The 16524-nt window shown below is 37.1% G+C and overlaps 1 protein-coding gene across 1 annotated transcript in view; it reads left to right on the top strand.

Moving 5' to 3' along the window:
- HIBADH (3-hydroxyisobutyrate dehydrogenase) overlaps positions 1–16524 on the top strand; it is a 91895-nt gene that overhangs the window by 46021 nt on the left and 29350 nt on the right. The window lies entirely within an intron of this gene.

The following is a 16524-nucleotide window of genomic DNA, read 5'->3' as shown; positions in this document are numbered from 1 at the left end:
AATTGTGAAACAATGGCACCCTTCTCACTAATTTTTTGCTTTGGAAAATTTTGTTATTTTTCATAAAAATATGTTGACATGTAGTGGGGTTTCCTATTTTTAATAAACATTGAAATAAATAATTAAACATTGAAAATTTTTTCTCAGTTTTAATTTCTAATATAATAAATACTGATGTTATCTACATAAGCAAAAGCTCTGGGGTGCTCAAGAATATATATATAGTTTTTAAAATTTATTTTTCTATTACAGTAGAGATATAATGTTGTATTAGTTTTAGTAAACAGTGATTCGATATTTATATAACTTACAAAGTGATCACCCTGATAAGCTAGTACCCATCTGACACCATGCATAGTTATCACAATATTATTGACTATAAATATTTGAGACCAAAAAGTTTAAGAACCTTTTTAAGAAACTGAATTAAAATAATGATTACTTGGAAATAACCCGTGTCCAGTAGGAGGGAATTAATAATCAGGGATTAAATTACATAATGTGAATCAATGATAAATATTTGACATGAAAATATTTTATAGTATTTTGTTAGGAAAAGCAGGTTATAAAATAATACATACATTATGATTCCATTTTTGTGAAAAAAATAAAAAAATAATATAAATATACATTATTACAAATGTATTCCGTACCGCTAAGGTATTAAGCAGTTTTCTCTGGGGAAAGAAGTTAAAAAAAGTTTTAAAAAGTTGTAAGAAAAAAAGGAAAAAGTTGTGGTAAGTGTTAGGTTGCCTCATGAAATATAGTTTCCTCCTGATTCTTGATGAAGACATCGTGTTCTTTACTAGTTTTGTGATTAGCCAAATTACCTAACCTGAATTTTTTTTTTTTGCATTTAAAAAATTAGGACAGTAGAGTAGCAACCTCTCAGGTTTGTTGAAAGAATTAAGTGAGGTAATATACCTGGCATATAATAGTTGTTCAGTATACACTTTCCCCTTGAACAACATGGGTTTGAACTGGGTGGGTGCACTTATCTACGGATTTTTTTCAGTAAATATATTAGAAAATTTTTGGAGATCTCCTTACTACCATGAAGCAATTGTATCGATTACAGTAGGCCACCATAAAGCACTGATATTGCTCCTGCTTCGTTATCAATGCATGGATTGTTATATCTGTGAATTCAGCCTGGCTGACTCTAAGGTTTGTGCTTATTACCCATATAATATACTACCTCTGATTAAACAGAAATGAAAACCACCAGATGAACACAAGGAAAAGCTAACCCAGCTCCTCACTCTGGGAGACGAGATGGATGGATGGATTCTGAGGTGGGGAAAAGCCTGGATTAAAGTTTATGAATTTCAAGATCCCTGGGAGACTTAAAAACCCATTCCCTAGTGTTCAATTAAATAAAAATAACATATAAAACAGTGCTTGGTACATCATAATCATTCAGTAAATGGAAGTGAATGATTATAACTCTTACGACCAAGCCAGAAGTTTGGGTTCCTGTTCATAAAATGAGTGTAGTGGGGGATCACTATAATCCCCTACTTGAAACTTTTGGAGCCATGTGAGTTTTGTTTTTACTTCCTTTCCTGCCCAGTTTATGTTCCATGGTACATGATTATACATAATCAGCTCCCTCCTGTTGAATTTGACCTCCCTCCCTAGTCACATCCCACTGTTCATTTGCCTTGCACTGGCCCTGAACTAGCCAAATGTGGTTGGAGGAAATGGATGGCCATGTTGGCCTGGTTTCAAATTAATGATCTAATCTCAAATGGGCCCTTAAAACTGCTCGACAGTTCCTCGTTTCCTTAGTTCATGCCCCCTTTTCATGACCTCCACAGTTATTTCATACCTTCTCTTCAAACTTCTAGTACCTTTCCGCAGTGCCAGTGGACGACCTTTCTTCCTACTTTCATGACGAAAATAGACAGTCATGAGAGAACTCCCATATGATTCTACTCCCACATCTACTAGCCCATATGCATTTATCGGCATATATCCCGCCTTCCCTCCCATTACAGGATGAACCATGGGGGTCTGTCTAAAGCTAACCTTTACACTTCTGCTTTGATTTCTATCTTCTTTTCCCAATTAAAACAAGCTCTAAGAGTTGTTCCTAATATGCAGTTGGGGTTAAGAAACACTCTACTAGAATATAAGCTCCCTGAGAACAGAGATTGGTTCTGTTTTGTTCACTGCGTATTCTCAGTGCCTAGGTCAGTGCCTAACGCGTGCTAGGCACCCAGGCTGGTATTGAATGGATAGATGAGTGAATGGATGAGAGAAGATATAAATGACAGTATAAGCTCTGCAGAGCACAAAGCATTCCTAAGAAATCACCTTCCCTATGTTTTGTAATCAAATTAGAAGTGAAAATCTGTTCACCAAAAAATTGGCTTAGTTTTCTATTGAATTCTTACAAATATGCTCATCTGAAAAGTCTTCCTGGAATTTTTATGCAGATAATCCTAGTTTCCTGTGTGTTTTTTGCTTACAAGGAGCTGGGATTTTTCTGACGTCCATGGGCTCAAACTTTTCTTTCCAAATTGATTCCATTGGTGGCAGTTTCACACACAAGTGGATCTACAAATCCAACGCTTCTTTATACTCAGCACTGCTGCTCAGAAGACCTGGGTTCAAATGCCCTTTCCATCACCTTTTCTCATCTATTAATGAGGCACGGGATGGTGATTTTTATATTGAGCAGTGTCTATTATGCTCTAGCTGTACTTGGTTGCATTTCTGTCATTAAAATCAGGCGAAAAGTGTTTGTTTTCTTGACACCTGTTTCATGAAAAGTCACAGGAAAAACAGCCACATATATTTTAATTTGGTTTTATCTCTTTTCCCCAAATCCTAATTTATAGAAATGTGGCTATTCAAACAAACTCCTTTGTATTTTGAAAATGTACATGTGCAATATACACGCATTGTGGCTTTAGTATGGAAATAAGCATAGGTTTTCATGGGCTTGGCAGTGTGTTATAGAAACAGTCTGTGGGGCCTACTTCTGGGTTTCCTTACTATAATGAGTCAAATAGTATTGGGATAAAAATACCTAGCTTCTTTTTTTGGCAGTTGAATTTTTATTTGTAAAACAACCTTAAAATAGAATTGGCTAGGTAATTTGTATACACGATGCTCTGGTAGATACATTAGAACAAACACCATTGATGTGGTCAGTCATTTATTTGGGAAGCTATGACCAGGGCAAACCCAGAGCTACTGGGGACAGAAAGCACATATGTAAACCTGATTGTAAAAATGGAGATACAGAGGAACTCAGCAATATGATAATGTAAGTTAAAGAATTATTGAGTGTGTAGAAATTTGACTCGTGTTCTAAGAATGTATGTTTTGTAAATCAAGATGTGAGTATTCTTGTCTGTTGGTCTTTGGGTCAGAATTTTTCCTCTCTCCCCTCTTGCCTTTTTTAAAAGACTCATTAAAAATAAATTCATGAAATATTTCTAAATAATAAGTATATAGAGATTACAGTTATATATGAACCTGTGCTCTGCTATCTAATTATTATATTCTATTTTTAATTTCAATTTATAGGTTCCCCCCAAAAAATACTTTTTCTTTTTGGCTGAACCCTTTACCCACACCTATATACTTTTAGCATAAATCTCCAGAGAACAGACATTCTCCTATATAACTCCAAGACTACTGTCACTCCCAAGAATTTTGAAATTGATTCAGTGTCATCCAGTAAATAGTCCACATTCAAATTTTCTCAATCATCCCCCAAATAACGGCTTTTTTTTCTTTTCTTTGATCCAGTGTCTGACAAAGGTTCATGCATTACATTTGGTTGTCATGTTTCTTCAGCCTTCTTTAGAGCAGTTCCCACACTCTCCCTTGAAAAAAAAAGTCTTGGGGCCGGCCGAGTGGCTCAGTTGGTTAAGCGCTCGCTCAAGAGTTTGAGCTCTGAGCAACAGCGGTTCGAGTCCAGCCCGAGCTGAGCAGCCGCTGAGCTGCCAACAGGTGGCAGGATGGCTCAGCTAAAAAAAAATAATAAAAAAAAGTCTTGATATTGACATATTTTGGAGTTCAGATCAGTTGTGTTATGGAGTTTTCCTCATTTTGGATTTGTCTGATTGTTTCCTTCATACTGGCTTAGGTTAAATCTGTTTGGTTACCATATAGATCCTGATTTTTTTTTTTAAAGGTTGGCATAGAGAACCTTGTTCTGCCTATTCTCAGATGCTTTTCTTAGAGTCTCAACCTCTAAACCAGGTGCAAAGAAGCAGTGGTTGAATTCTCTTTTTTTGTAGATACTAAAAACCTAGCTTATTGTAATGATGAAAATTTGGTTCTGTTTTTAGTAGAAATCAGCTGTCCAATTTTTGATCTAATGAGCCTTTCTGAAGCCCAGTGATAGGATATGTACTTTTCTGTTACCTCATAGAAACCTTAAGACGACAGCATTAAATCTCTTCTGAAATGCCAGACTTTCAGGTTTGTATTCAATCAAAACGGGCCCATTGTGTAAAACAGAAACAGGCTGAACTGCAAGTGATACACTACAGTTACACCGAGAAAATGAAATATTTCATACCAGCACCCTTATCCCTAGGCTCATGGGAGGAAATGTGACATTCCAAAATCAGGGTTTTTAGATCCTTCTGATATTATGTCTGCTTATTTTAAAAACTCGTGTATAAGAAATAAAGAGTTTTTAACAGTGAACTTTGTAACCCAAATGGTATCATACTCTAACCCTAGTATGCTGAGAAAATAAAGCAAATATTTTAAATGACATATTGAACTTACAAAATCATGTATCAAAAAAAGTTTCCTTTGTTGTAACAAATGTTTATATTTCAGTATTATCTTCAGCTCTTTTCTTTTCAGAACCCTACCAACTCTCACTCACTTAGCAAAATTTGCATACCAATTCTCTGAAAATACTGTTTTTATTTAAAGATTTGGTTTTTATATTTTCATACTAAAGAATAGTAGATGTTAATAATAGTGAGATTTTTTTTTTTGAGGTCAGCAGTGTTTCGATTAATCAGGTTGACATTTCTTGCTGGTGGGTCATGAACTGTTGATAATAGCATTAAATGGTGATTTGGTTCTTGCAGAAGGTATAACTCATTATCCAGCTACTATATTAAATCATCCCGGAAAACAACTGGCACCCCACAGCCATGTGTTCTGTAGAAATAGCACATGAGGCGGTATATGTGCTTCTTTTGTTTACATCTTACATTTGTTGGAGGCTCAGTCACATTATGTAAGGAAGCTGCAGCATTGCCACTACTTTGGAGAGCCAGGATCGACACCTTGACTGATCCTGGGGGATGAAGGGATGTGTTAATTCTTTTAGTGACATACTCAGAGTCTCCTCTTGATGTTGTCAGCCTTTCTGAAACCTTGTTTTAACTATGAGGATAGCTTGGTAGCAAGTAATAGAAGCAAATACATTTACAGATTTGTAAGTTGGTTTTAATTTTAAATTACTCTAAGCATATGGACACTTTTAAAAAATGTATTCAGTTTTAGGGAGAGATGATGCTTGGAAAGTTCATTTATGTTCTACAGAAGTCAATTTCTTAAAAAACGTCATGGTTATAAAAACCTCTTCAAGAAAAATTTAAGAAATGAGTTAGATTTTCTTGTACAGTTGCTAATCAGTTGCCATTCAAGATGAAACCTCAGTAATTGGATATGCAGTGAACCTGAAGTTACTAGTATCTGAATTTGAAATTAAAACGTGTTTTCAGCACGTCCCTTGTGTGTCTAGGCATTGAACAGATAGTAGCATGACTTTTGTGTTAATGTTGATTTAGTTTCTGATTGGATTGTACAGAATGAATGAAGTCAGTTTCCAAGCGTTAATAAAGTACTCCGTATACCCAGCTCAAGGTCTTACAGATAGGTGCTGTCTCAGTTTGTTAATGACTGTGACACTTGGGCAGAAGCAAGAGAGCTTTTTAGCACTTTGTCACACAGAATGCATTTTAAGGAGGGAAGAATAGGTAAAAGAAATATTTCCCTTTGTAGGGAAAAAGAATATTAACATTTTCAAAGTAACAGCCTTATTTAGGGTAAATAGGTTCTTGGAATCTGTGCTGACTGACTCTTGAAGAGAAACAATACAGCATTAGAAAATTATGGGCCACTAGAGGTCACTGTTTAGTAATCAACTTTTAATGAACCAGAACAGTCAGAAAAGCCAATAAATTACAATGTGGATTTTTCTAATTATGAATTCATACTTAATCATTCAATGACAAGTTAACTATGGCAGTGGTTCTATGTACTTTGCATATGTGGTTATGCTAATATATTATTATATTTCTCAGATGCTGGTCCTCCATCATTAGAGTACTGTGTTGCCAAAGGCTTTGCTATCTAGTCTTAATTACTAATTATGAGACGTAATTAACTTTGTTACCACCTCCACCCCTTTCATGGACCAAAAGTTCTTTTGAAAATAAAGTTTCACTGTAAATGAAAGTTACATTTATGTAGCCACAGGGTAATGGTTCTGATCCATTCTTCCCTCTACCTCTTGTTTCAAGTTTTGGTGCTTCATCGTGGTGTCTCCATCCCTGCTCTCTGCTTCTCGCCTGGTCTCTTTCCTCCCTCCTTCTCCACTTGAATGTGGAGCAACTGCTGTATTTCCTAAGTGACTGGATATGTCTTCTCCAGCTTTCATAGAGTAGCAGAATGTGCCTCTTGCTGCATGTCTCAAAGGCATCCTGGCTGAGCCAAGCAGCAGAGGGAAGGTTGTCTGTGTGTGTGTGTGTGCAAATGTCCTGCTGCTGCCACCACCTCCGCTGCGAGCAGATGGCTCTCCTCAGCCTGTCTAGTCCGGAATCCACCCAGGAGAAGGCAGATTTCCCTACTCCTGTGATAAAAATGTGTTTTCTTCCTTAAAGGCTAGGTTGGTTGCCCAATGGAGGCCTCCGAATCATAGGTTAAAAACTGAACACGAGCACGTGTTTCCTTTTCTTGAAAACAGTCCTGTGCATCCTGCTCAGAGGGCAGGTATGTCAGCGCATTGCTGCGCAGACTCCCTCTGGTCCTTGCTGCCTTTACCACCCTTGCTGCGAGGCCACTGCTGTGGGCTTACACCCACTCACTGTTCAGAGGTTGGCTTTCCACAATACAAGGCACACCGCTGATGCGTCGTTCACCCAGGCCAGCCTGCTGCTCAGGGCCCTCCACAGCCTGGTCCAACTTGCTTTCCCACTCTTGTTTCTTACGCTTCTGTCCATATGCCTTAACCTCTAGCCACATCGAATCATTCACTGCTTCTTAAATACGGGCCTCATGAACTCAAGTCTCTGGTTCTTGTTTATGCTTTTCTTATACTGGGATTTTAATCTCTTCCTCATTTTTTACCTATCAAACTCCAAGCCCAACGTAGATGCCACCTCCTGTGATATCCTCCTTAGGTACAGGTGACCCTTCCTGTCCCATTGCACACGGGGTACTTACTTTCCCACCTCTCATTGTAATGGCTTGTGTACCTGTGCTCTCTCTTCAACTACATTGCAAATTTATTGAGTGCTTGTCTAGCTTTATAAACTTATTCTGGGAAAATTAAAATAATTTTATAATGCTAAAGTTTGTGATGTTAGGGAAGATGGTGAGATATCCTTAGCTGGAAAACTTTTTCATAAAACATAGGCCTTTGTCCATTTAAATGAGTTCTGTCTGAACGCACGAGGAGTAATAGTCAACTTGACCTTCTTGACTATCTGCTTTGTAATATTCACTGCGAGTACAAACAGCTCTTTTATTAAATCTCCTGAATGAGAAGAAAATGTATTTTATACTTCGAAATGTTGCGCCTCTTATTTGCATAGCTCTATTTTGAAGAAATTTTTTAAAAGTTTGTAATAGCTACTAATTTCTTGTTTTTATAAAAATAAAAAGAAATGAGGATATGTGGATTTTAAACTTGAACTATACTTTTCAGCTCTTTTTCAATTATTATTTCCAGTGGCTGGAAACAGCATATGGATTCCATATTACTAGAGGAAGAAGTGTGCATAACCAGTTCTTTTTTCCCTCCTAGAGGAGCAATAACAGAAGTTTCACATGCCTGAACCTATGTATGCACTTTATTATGATAAAAACTAGATGGCAGGGTTTGGGTTTGTTTATAACTCAAGTCTGTAGAGTTACCTGTTTGAATTGGGAATGTACTTTTCCTTGGAAACAACATTTTAAAATGTATTTAGGTCCCTATTTTCAATTTCAAATATATTTAACCCAGAACATTCCTAAATTATAATACTATTAGTACCATGTTTCTGTGCGGAGTGATTTCCTAGCCCGGGCTTGGGTTGCCCGCTAGGATGCCAGACCGTCCTACGCTTAGTAGGAGAGAAGCCACCTACTGCCTCTTTTTCCTCCTTTTAAGTTGTGGGATCTAAATTTTGTGATAGGGATTCACCCACTCTTCCAAAATTTCAACTATCTCATCTCTGTAGAATTTTGCTATTTCTGGATTCTCATCATAGACATTTCTGCTTTCTAGACCTGCATTTTTATGTCTTTTGGACCCCTTAAGTCTAACTTTCTAAGTCAAGGTCATCTTTTTACAAAACCAGATCTTTCTTTCGGTTCCCTAATTATAGTGGACTACAGTTCCAATTTTCTGATCTTCTAGGTTTAAACTCTGAGAGTAGCACTGTCCAATAGAAATACAATGTAAGCCACATAGGTAATTTAAAATTTTCTAGTAGCCACATTAAAGAAGTAATAAGAAACACAGGTGAACATAATTTTAATGTTTCATTTAATCCAGTATATCTAAAATATAATTTCTACAAGTAGTCAATATAAAAATTACTGATATATTTTTATATCCCTTTTTTCATAATAAGTCTTTTGAAATCTGGTGAGTATTTTATACGTAAAGAACGTCTCAGTTTGAACTAACTATATTGTAAGTACTCAACAGTCACATAGGGCTAGTAGCTACTGTCCTGGACATCAGCTGGTAACATTGTGATTCTTCATTATCTGCCAAAGTTCCTTTAATGTGTCCATGGAAATTTACAGGTTTTCCTCTTTCCCTTTCTCTTCCTCCATTCCTGTTGTTAGAATAATGTGTGTGTGTGTAATGAATAATATATATGACTATAAATATATTCTAATATATGAACTATATATATTTGTCAGTTACTGTGCTGGAATAAGTCATAGTCCTTGTTGCTAAGGAGCTCATATTCTAGCAAGTGAGATGGGCATGGAGAAAGGTTTTGCTTTACAGTGCAGATTGGCAGTTGCCATAACAGAGGTATAAACACGTTCAGTGATAAATTGATGCTGTGGTTTGGGTTATTGCATTTATCGAATCTGACTTTTAGGCTAGTTGCTTTCCCAAGTTGATAGGTGTTTACCAAGTATTGTGGCGTTAGGTGAGGACATTTTAAGAAAAAGAGATTTCAAGGTTTGGAATGGGAAGGGGGCATGGCGTATTTGAAGATTAAGTGAGAGTCAGTGTGTTTGGAGTTTTAATTATTCCAAGTTCAGTTGCTTACTATTTTCTGAACAGATCCCGTACTTTTATACTTATATGTATTTGCTTTTGCAGTTTACTTCACCTGAGTTTCTTTCTCTGCCCCGAGTCCTTCCCTGCCAGCATATCCTAATGTTAATCACCTGTCGGGGCCCATATTGGATCTGGTCTTTTTAGTGAAGGCTCTCCTACTCTCTTTCCCTAGTTTCATTCCGCAAAGGATTGTGATGTTTACCTCCTTTGAATTTTGAACATTTTAACTTGTTTATGGCAATGAATTTTCCTTGTATTAAAGTTAATTTTTATAGTGCAGTAACTCTTGTCTGGATCACAAAACTTAATTTAAGCAAGAATTGGGTCTTTATTTTGGTATACTCTGAAGAGACAAGAGTGGGTTCCTTGCATATAGAAGATACTCAGTAAATATTTGGTTTGTGTACAGTAAATATTTTTAATGAGAGGTATAAAACCAAAAAAAGCACAAAATTAAAGTGATCTGGAGATTTCAAGTACCTAATGTTTCCTTTAAGATGAGTTTCAGGGGACGTATTCATAAACTTGATTGACGGCTGTATCTAGCTGGATGAAATATCCTGATTTCACTTGTAAAATCAGATGCCATAAAAACAACATTCTGTTGTAACTTTTTAGTGTAATACAGGTGCTAATGGTAAAGACGAAACCTGTTTTATTGTCAGAAAAGAGTTAAGGATATCCTGGTATAAAAATAAAATGGAAAGCAACCTTCCTCTGACATTTAAGGACCCATTTTGTTTCTCTGCATAGGCATCTACGGCGCTGGCAGTATGGTGGATTAGGTGTGTTAACGTACCTGCTGTCATACAACACTCAGGGGCTGGAGAAATTAGGAAAAAAACCCCCAAAAAACAAAAAACCATGCTTTTCAATGCATATGAGATTCCTCAAAAAATAAGGGAAATCCTTAGTGACCAAATAACTGAATAGTAACCTGAAATCAGAGTGATAAACCCAGAATCTCTGGCTGCCCTGGAGGCAAGTGTTAATTTCAGGAACCAGGGACTTTGGGGGTTAATATTTATGGGTGAAAAATCCTGGGGGTAATGGGAAACTACCCTTCTGCTCACACAAAGTGAGAAATCTGACCTCTGCCTCCCTTTGTTCTTCCCCCCAAAAGACTAACTACCCAGAGGCCACACCCTTATGGGGAAAGGGTGCCTGTGGAGAATCGGCCTGCTGGTAAAGGAAGCTAAGTAGGAAATCTGTCTATGTTGGTTATAGGTCAGGAAGTAAAATAGTCTCCCCTGAATCTTTGTAACAGTAGAGCTGATCTCATGGGGACAGAGTTCAAATTTAAACAACCCACCCAATTGGGAAAACACCCAAATAATAAATATAAGGGCTTCCGAGTTGGCAGGTCTGATAGGGCCTGTAACCTACAGAATGAATAAAAATCCTCTCTGGAGAAAAGCATCCTCAATCCAGGATTCTCAAAACTCACAAATATTAAGCACAGTAAATATGAGCTCACACACACACACACACAAAAATCCAGACACATGAGACTCAGACAAGGCACCCAAGCAAGAGTCAGCAGGAACAAATTTAATCCCTAAGAACTACAGATACTGAAACTCCCAAACAGAATATAAAATGACTTGACATAAAACATTTAAAGAAATAAAAGATGGAATTGAGTATAAATGAACAAGGAACAACAGAATATCAGAAAGGACTAATCAAATTGGGGGGAAATATCATAGAATTTTAAAAGTTAACAAATGACTTAAATGGCATATGGGAGCTGAAGAGAGAATTAGTAAGTAGGAAAGAGACCTAAAGAAATAACCCAGTATCGTACAGAAAGACATGGAGGTGGGAAGCATGAAAGGAAGGGTAAGAGACATGGATACAGGGCTAGAAAAAAAAAGTCAAACATGCATCTGATTGGAGTTCCAGATGGAATTGGGGGAAATGGTCAACAAGATAAAACAGCTAGAAAGAAAAGACAGATCACCTACAAAAGAACAACGGACCGATACCAGACTCCTCCCACCCTCATCCCCAGTGTTAGTAAGGTATAACTTGTGTACAATAAAATTCACCCATTGTAAGCTTAGAGATTGATGAGTTTGGACAACCATATATATAGTCATATAACCATCATCACAATTAAATATAGAATATCTCCACCTCCCCAAAGAGTCCCCTCATGCCCCTCTGCAGTCACTCCCTTCTCCCAACCCTCGGTAATCACTGATTTGCTTTCTGTTACTGTAGTCTTGTCTATTCTAGAATATCATGTAACAATATCATGTGAGTATTCATGTAGGACTCATACAATAATGTAGTTTTTCGTGTGAATTGTAGACTTCTTAAAAAACAACAATGGAAGCCAGAAGACAGTGGAGCAATATTATCAAAGTAGTGACAGAGAACTTGTCAACTTAGAATTTTCATCCAGAAACTTTGGTTCAAGAATGATGGCCAAGTTCCAGTCCTGGTTAAGATGGAGTAAAAACACTGCCCTTTCTCTCCTGTTGAACGTAATAAAAAACTTGGGACAGAATGAGTGGAGCAGCTATTTCAGAGCTCTGAAAAGTAAATGATAGCAGGTACATTGGAGAGGAAAAAGAGAACCTGAAGTACAAAAACTCTGCCAGCAAATTTCCTGAAGCCCCTCCCCCACCCCTTTTTATCTCCCACCTTGGATTCAAAAGCAGCATGAATTCTGGAACTGTGCATGGGTGCAAAAAAAAAAAAAAAAGTTCCCAGAGAAGGGAGCTTTCTAGTCCAAAGAGAAGGAAGAGGGGCCCTATGGGACACAGAGTGGGGGAAATTCTTTTGTTTTCTCCCAGCTCTGTCACAAGGCAAGCCTTACTCTAAATTGTGATTTTTGTGGTGTTAGTGGCAGCTGTGCAGACACTTAAAAATCTTAGGGAAGGGAATCCTTCTCTCTGACCAGAGGAACTATGGTCCGAACAGTGTGGAAGAATCTCTCTTGCTTTGTACTTTCTTGATTCTTCTGCTCCTTGGCCCCCGAGACTGACCTAGTTGCAGGAATTGTGGGACTTTGTAGCTAGAGGATTGAAAGTGAGGGTGCTGGCATGTTGGGGGGCGGTTCACAGGACAACAAGAACTCAAGAAAGGGACCCCATAATGTTGTATGCACTGTTGGGTCTACCTGAGAGCCATACAGCATGGACCTCACCCTAAACAGCATACCAAAGCCTTTAACAACTTAACTATCGGGTAGACAGCCTCCTGAATATCAGATTGGCCTGTGCCTAACGCACATGTAGGACAGATTCAAATACTTTGAAAACTGAACTGACAGTGTCATTTGCGGCAACATGCATGTATCTTGAGATTATCATGCTAAGCAAAATAAATCAGAGAAACATCAAGAACCGTATGATTTCACTCATATGTGGGATATAAAACTGGAAACAACAAAAGAACAAGAAAAACAAAAAAACAGAACTCATAGACACAGGCAATAGTTTAGAGGATAAGGGGGAGGGGGTGGTAGATGAGGTAAAGGGATCAAATATATGGTGATGGAAGGAGAACAGACTCTGGGTGGTGAACACACAATGTGATGTAAGATGATGTATTACAGAATTGTACACCTTAAATCTATGTAACTTTGCTAATAATTGTCACCCCAATAAACTTTAATAAAAAAAAAAAAAGAAAACTGAACTGATACTGGAACCAAGCCCACAAAAGGCAGGTTGCAGTTTGTAGCTTGACCCTAACCTGGTCGATTGCCTGGTAAAACAAACACAAAAATCAAAACATAATATTCTTCATAGAATGTGAACAAGACCCAGTCTCATAACATACAATATTCCAGATGTCTGTGATATGATGAAAAATTACTTGACATGGAAAGATCCAGGAAAGTCTGATAAATTCTCAAGTGAAAAGACAATCAAGATGCCAATCCTGAGACTACCCAGATGTTTTATATCAGGCAGTGACTTTAAGACAGTTATTATAACCATGTTCCAAGAAGTAAAGAAATAGAAGCTATAAAAAAGAACCAAATTGAAATCTTATAACTGAAAAGTACAATAACCAGAAATTTGAAGTCACTGGATATGTTCAGAAGTGGAGTGGATATGACAAAGGAAAGAGTCAGTGAATATGAAGATAGAAATGGCATGAATAGAAATTATTATCCATTCTGAAAAACAGAGAGGAAAAAAGACTTCTAAAAAAATGAACAGAGCTTTGGGATTCTGTGAGATAACATCAAAAGGCCTAACATTTGTGCCATTGGAGTTCCAAAAGGAGATGAGAGAGTGTGGTGCAGGAAAACACACTTGAAGAAAAATTGACTGAAGGCTCCCCGATTTTGACAAAAGACAAACCTATAAATCCAACAAGCTCAGCGAGCCTGAAACAGGACAGACTCAGAGCAATCCATTCCAGATATACCATGATCAAACTGCTGAAAACCAGAAAAAAAGAAAAATCTTGAAAGCAGCCAGAGAAAAAGGGTGCATTACAAGGGACCAAAGATTTGAATGGCGTCAGAGACGCCATGAAGCCCAGAAGGCAGTGGAACAACATTTTTAAGAGTGCTGAAATCAGAAGTCTGTATATGGCAAAATATTCTTCATGAATGAAGGTGAAACTAGAAGAATTTATCCTCAGCAGACCTGCTGTAAAACATCACCTTAAACAAACCTTAAAAATGTATAAAGCAAAAAAGTGTAGAACCACAAGGAGAAATTGATAAAGGCCTGTCATCATAATGGGATATTTAAGTATACCTCTCTGAAGCAGTCAATCAGACAACAACGAAAAAATGGTAAGAAGATAGACTTGAATAACAATTAGCAAGCTTCATCAGGAGGACATATATATAACCTCATACCCAGCAATCAAAGAAGAAATGTATTTCTCAAGACATGGAAAAAGTATTAAAAATTGACCACACAGTGGGCCATAAATCAAGTCTATGTACCGGAGTGCCAAAAAAATGTATACACATGACTTGTATTCATCTTTTGTTATTGGTATATATTGAGTATTACAATTTTAATACAGCTTTTTCCTTTCTTAAAAAGTGAATACATTTTTTGGCACCCTCTGTATACACCTTGTAGATTTCATTCTCTAATTGCAATGCAATTTACTTAGATATCAATAGCAAAAAATACCATTAAAACCTTTTATACATTTGGAATCTAAAATAACATTTCTAAAGAATTCATATTCCTTTTTTGGATATGTCTTCATAGGCAAGAGAAACAAAAGAAAAAGTAAACAAATGGGACTACATCAAACTAAAAAGTTTTTGCACAGCAAAAGAAACCATCAACAAAACAAAGACAACCTACGAAGGGGAGAAGATATTCGCCAATGATACATCTGATAAGGGGTTAATATCCAAAAAAATATAAGGAACTCATATAACATAACACCAAAAAGACAAACATCAGATTTAAAAATGGGCAGAGGACCTGAATAGATATTTCTTCAAAGAGGACATACAGATGGCCAATGGACATATGAGAAGATGCTCAACATCACTAATCATCAGAGAAATGCGAATTAAAACCACGATGAGATATCACCTCACACTTGTCAGAATGCCTGTCATCAAAAAAAATCAACAAATAAGTGTTGGTGAGGATGTGGAGAAAAGGGAACCCTTGTACACTATTGGTGGAATTGCATATTGGTGTAGCCACTATGGAAAACAGTATGAAGGTATCTCAAAAAGTTAAAAATAGAACAACCATGTGACCCAGCAATCCCACTTCTGGGTATCCAAAAGAACCCAAAACACTAATTTCAAAAGATATATGCATCCGTATGTTCAGTGCAGCATTATTTACAATAGCCAAGATATGGAAGCAACCTAACTGTCCATCGATAGATGATTGGATAAAGAGAAGGTGGTACATATGTACAATGAATATTACTCAGCCTTAAAAAAGAATTCAACCTTGCCATTTGTGACAGTATGCATGGACCTAGAGGACATTATGCTAAGTGAAATAAATCAGACTGAGAAAGACAAATACCGTATGCTCTTACTTATATGTGGTATCCAAAAAACACAATACATAAACAAACAAAACGGAAAACAAACTCATAGATACAGAGAACAAACTGATGGTTGCCAGAAGGGAGGATTTTAGGGGACTGGGTGAAAAAACTGAAGATTAAGTACAAATTGACAGTTACCAAGTAATCACGGGGATGTAAAATACAGCACAGGGAATATAGTCACTAGTATTGTAATAACTATATGGTGTCGGGGGTACTAGACTTATTGGGGGAATCACTTCATAGTTATATAAACGTCTAATCACTATGCTGTACACCTGAAACTAATACGATATTGAATGTCAACTGTCATTGAAAAATAAATATTGACAAAGAAAAGCAAAAACAAGAATTCATATCCTTTAGTTAAAAAGTCTTAAGAAAAAAGAATATTTAGAACTCAACAATAATGAAAATATGTTTATTAAACTGGGATGCAGCTAAGCAGGACTTTTAGGGGAAAGTAAATACAAATTTTGAATGGAATTTGCAAGTGTAAGGAAGCAAATTGAGTATATGAAAAAGTTCCTAAAAATTAAAAAATTTCCGAATGTGTGTGTGTGTGTGTGTGTGTGTGTGTGTGTGTACAATGAACCTAATAACAGCAACAAAAAACCAAATAACCCAATTAAAAACTGGGCAAAGGACTTGAGTAGATATTTCTCCAAGAAAATATACAAAGCCTATAAACCCATGAAAAGATACTCAACATCATTAATCATTAGGGAAATGCAAATCAAAACCATAGGGAAGTACCATTTCACACTCATCAGAATGGCTGTTAACGGAAAAACAAAACAAGGTTTGGCGAGGATGTGGAGAAATTGGAACTCATGTTCATTGCTGGTGGGAATGTAAAATGGTGCACCCTCTGTGGAAAACAGTATGGTGGCGTCTCAAAAAATTAAACACAGGGGCCGGCCGAGTGGCGCGATGGTTAAGAACTCGCTTGGGATGCCAGAGGGCCCCGGTTCGGATCCCACATATGAGGGCCAGTGACACTG

Source organism: Hipposideros armiger, unplaced genomic scaffold (genome assembly GCF_001890085.2).
Source record: "Hipposideros armiger isolate ML-2016 unplaced genomic scaffold, ASM189008v1 scaffold_47, whole genome shotgun sequence".
Taxonomy (NCBI): domain Eukaryota; kingdom Metazoa; phylum Chordata; class Mammalia; order Chiroptera; family Hipposideridae; genus Hipposideros; species Hipposideros armiger.
The sequence above is the reverse complement of the archived record's forward strand: the minus strand, read 5'-3'. Positions and strand labels throughout refer to the sequence as shown.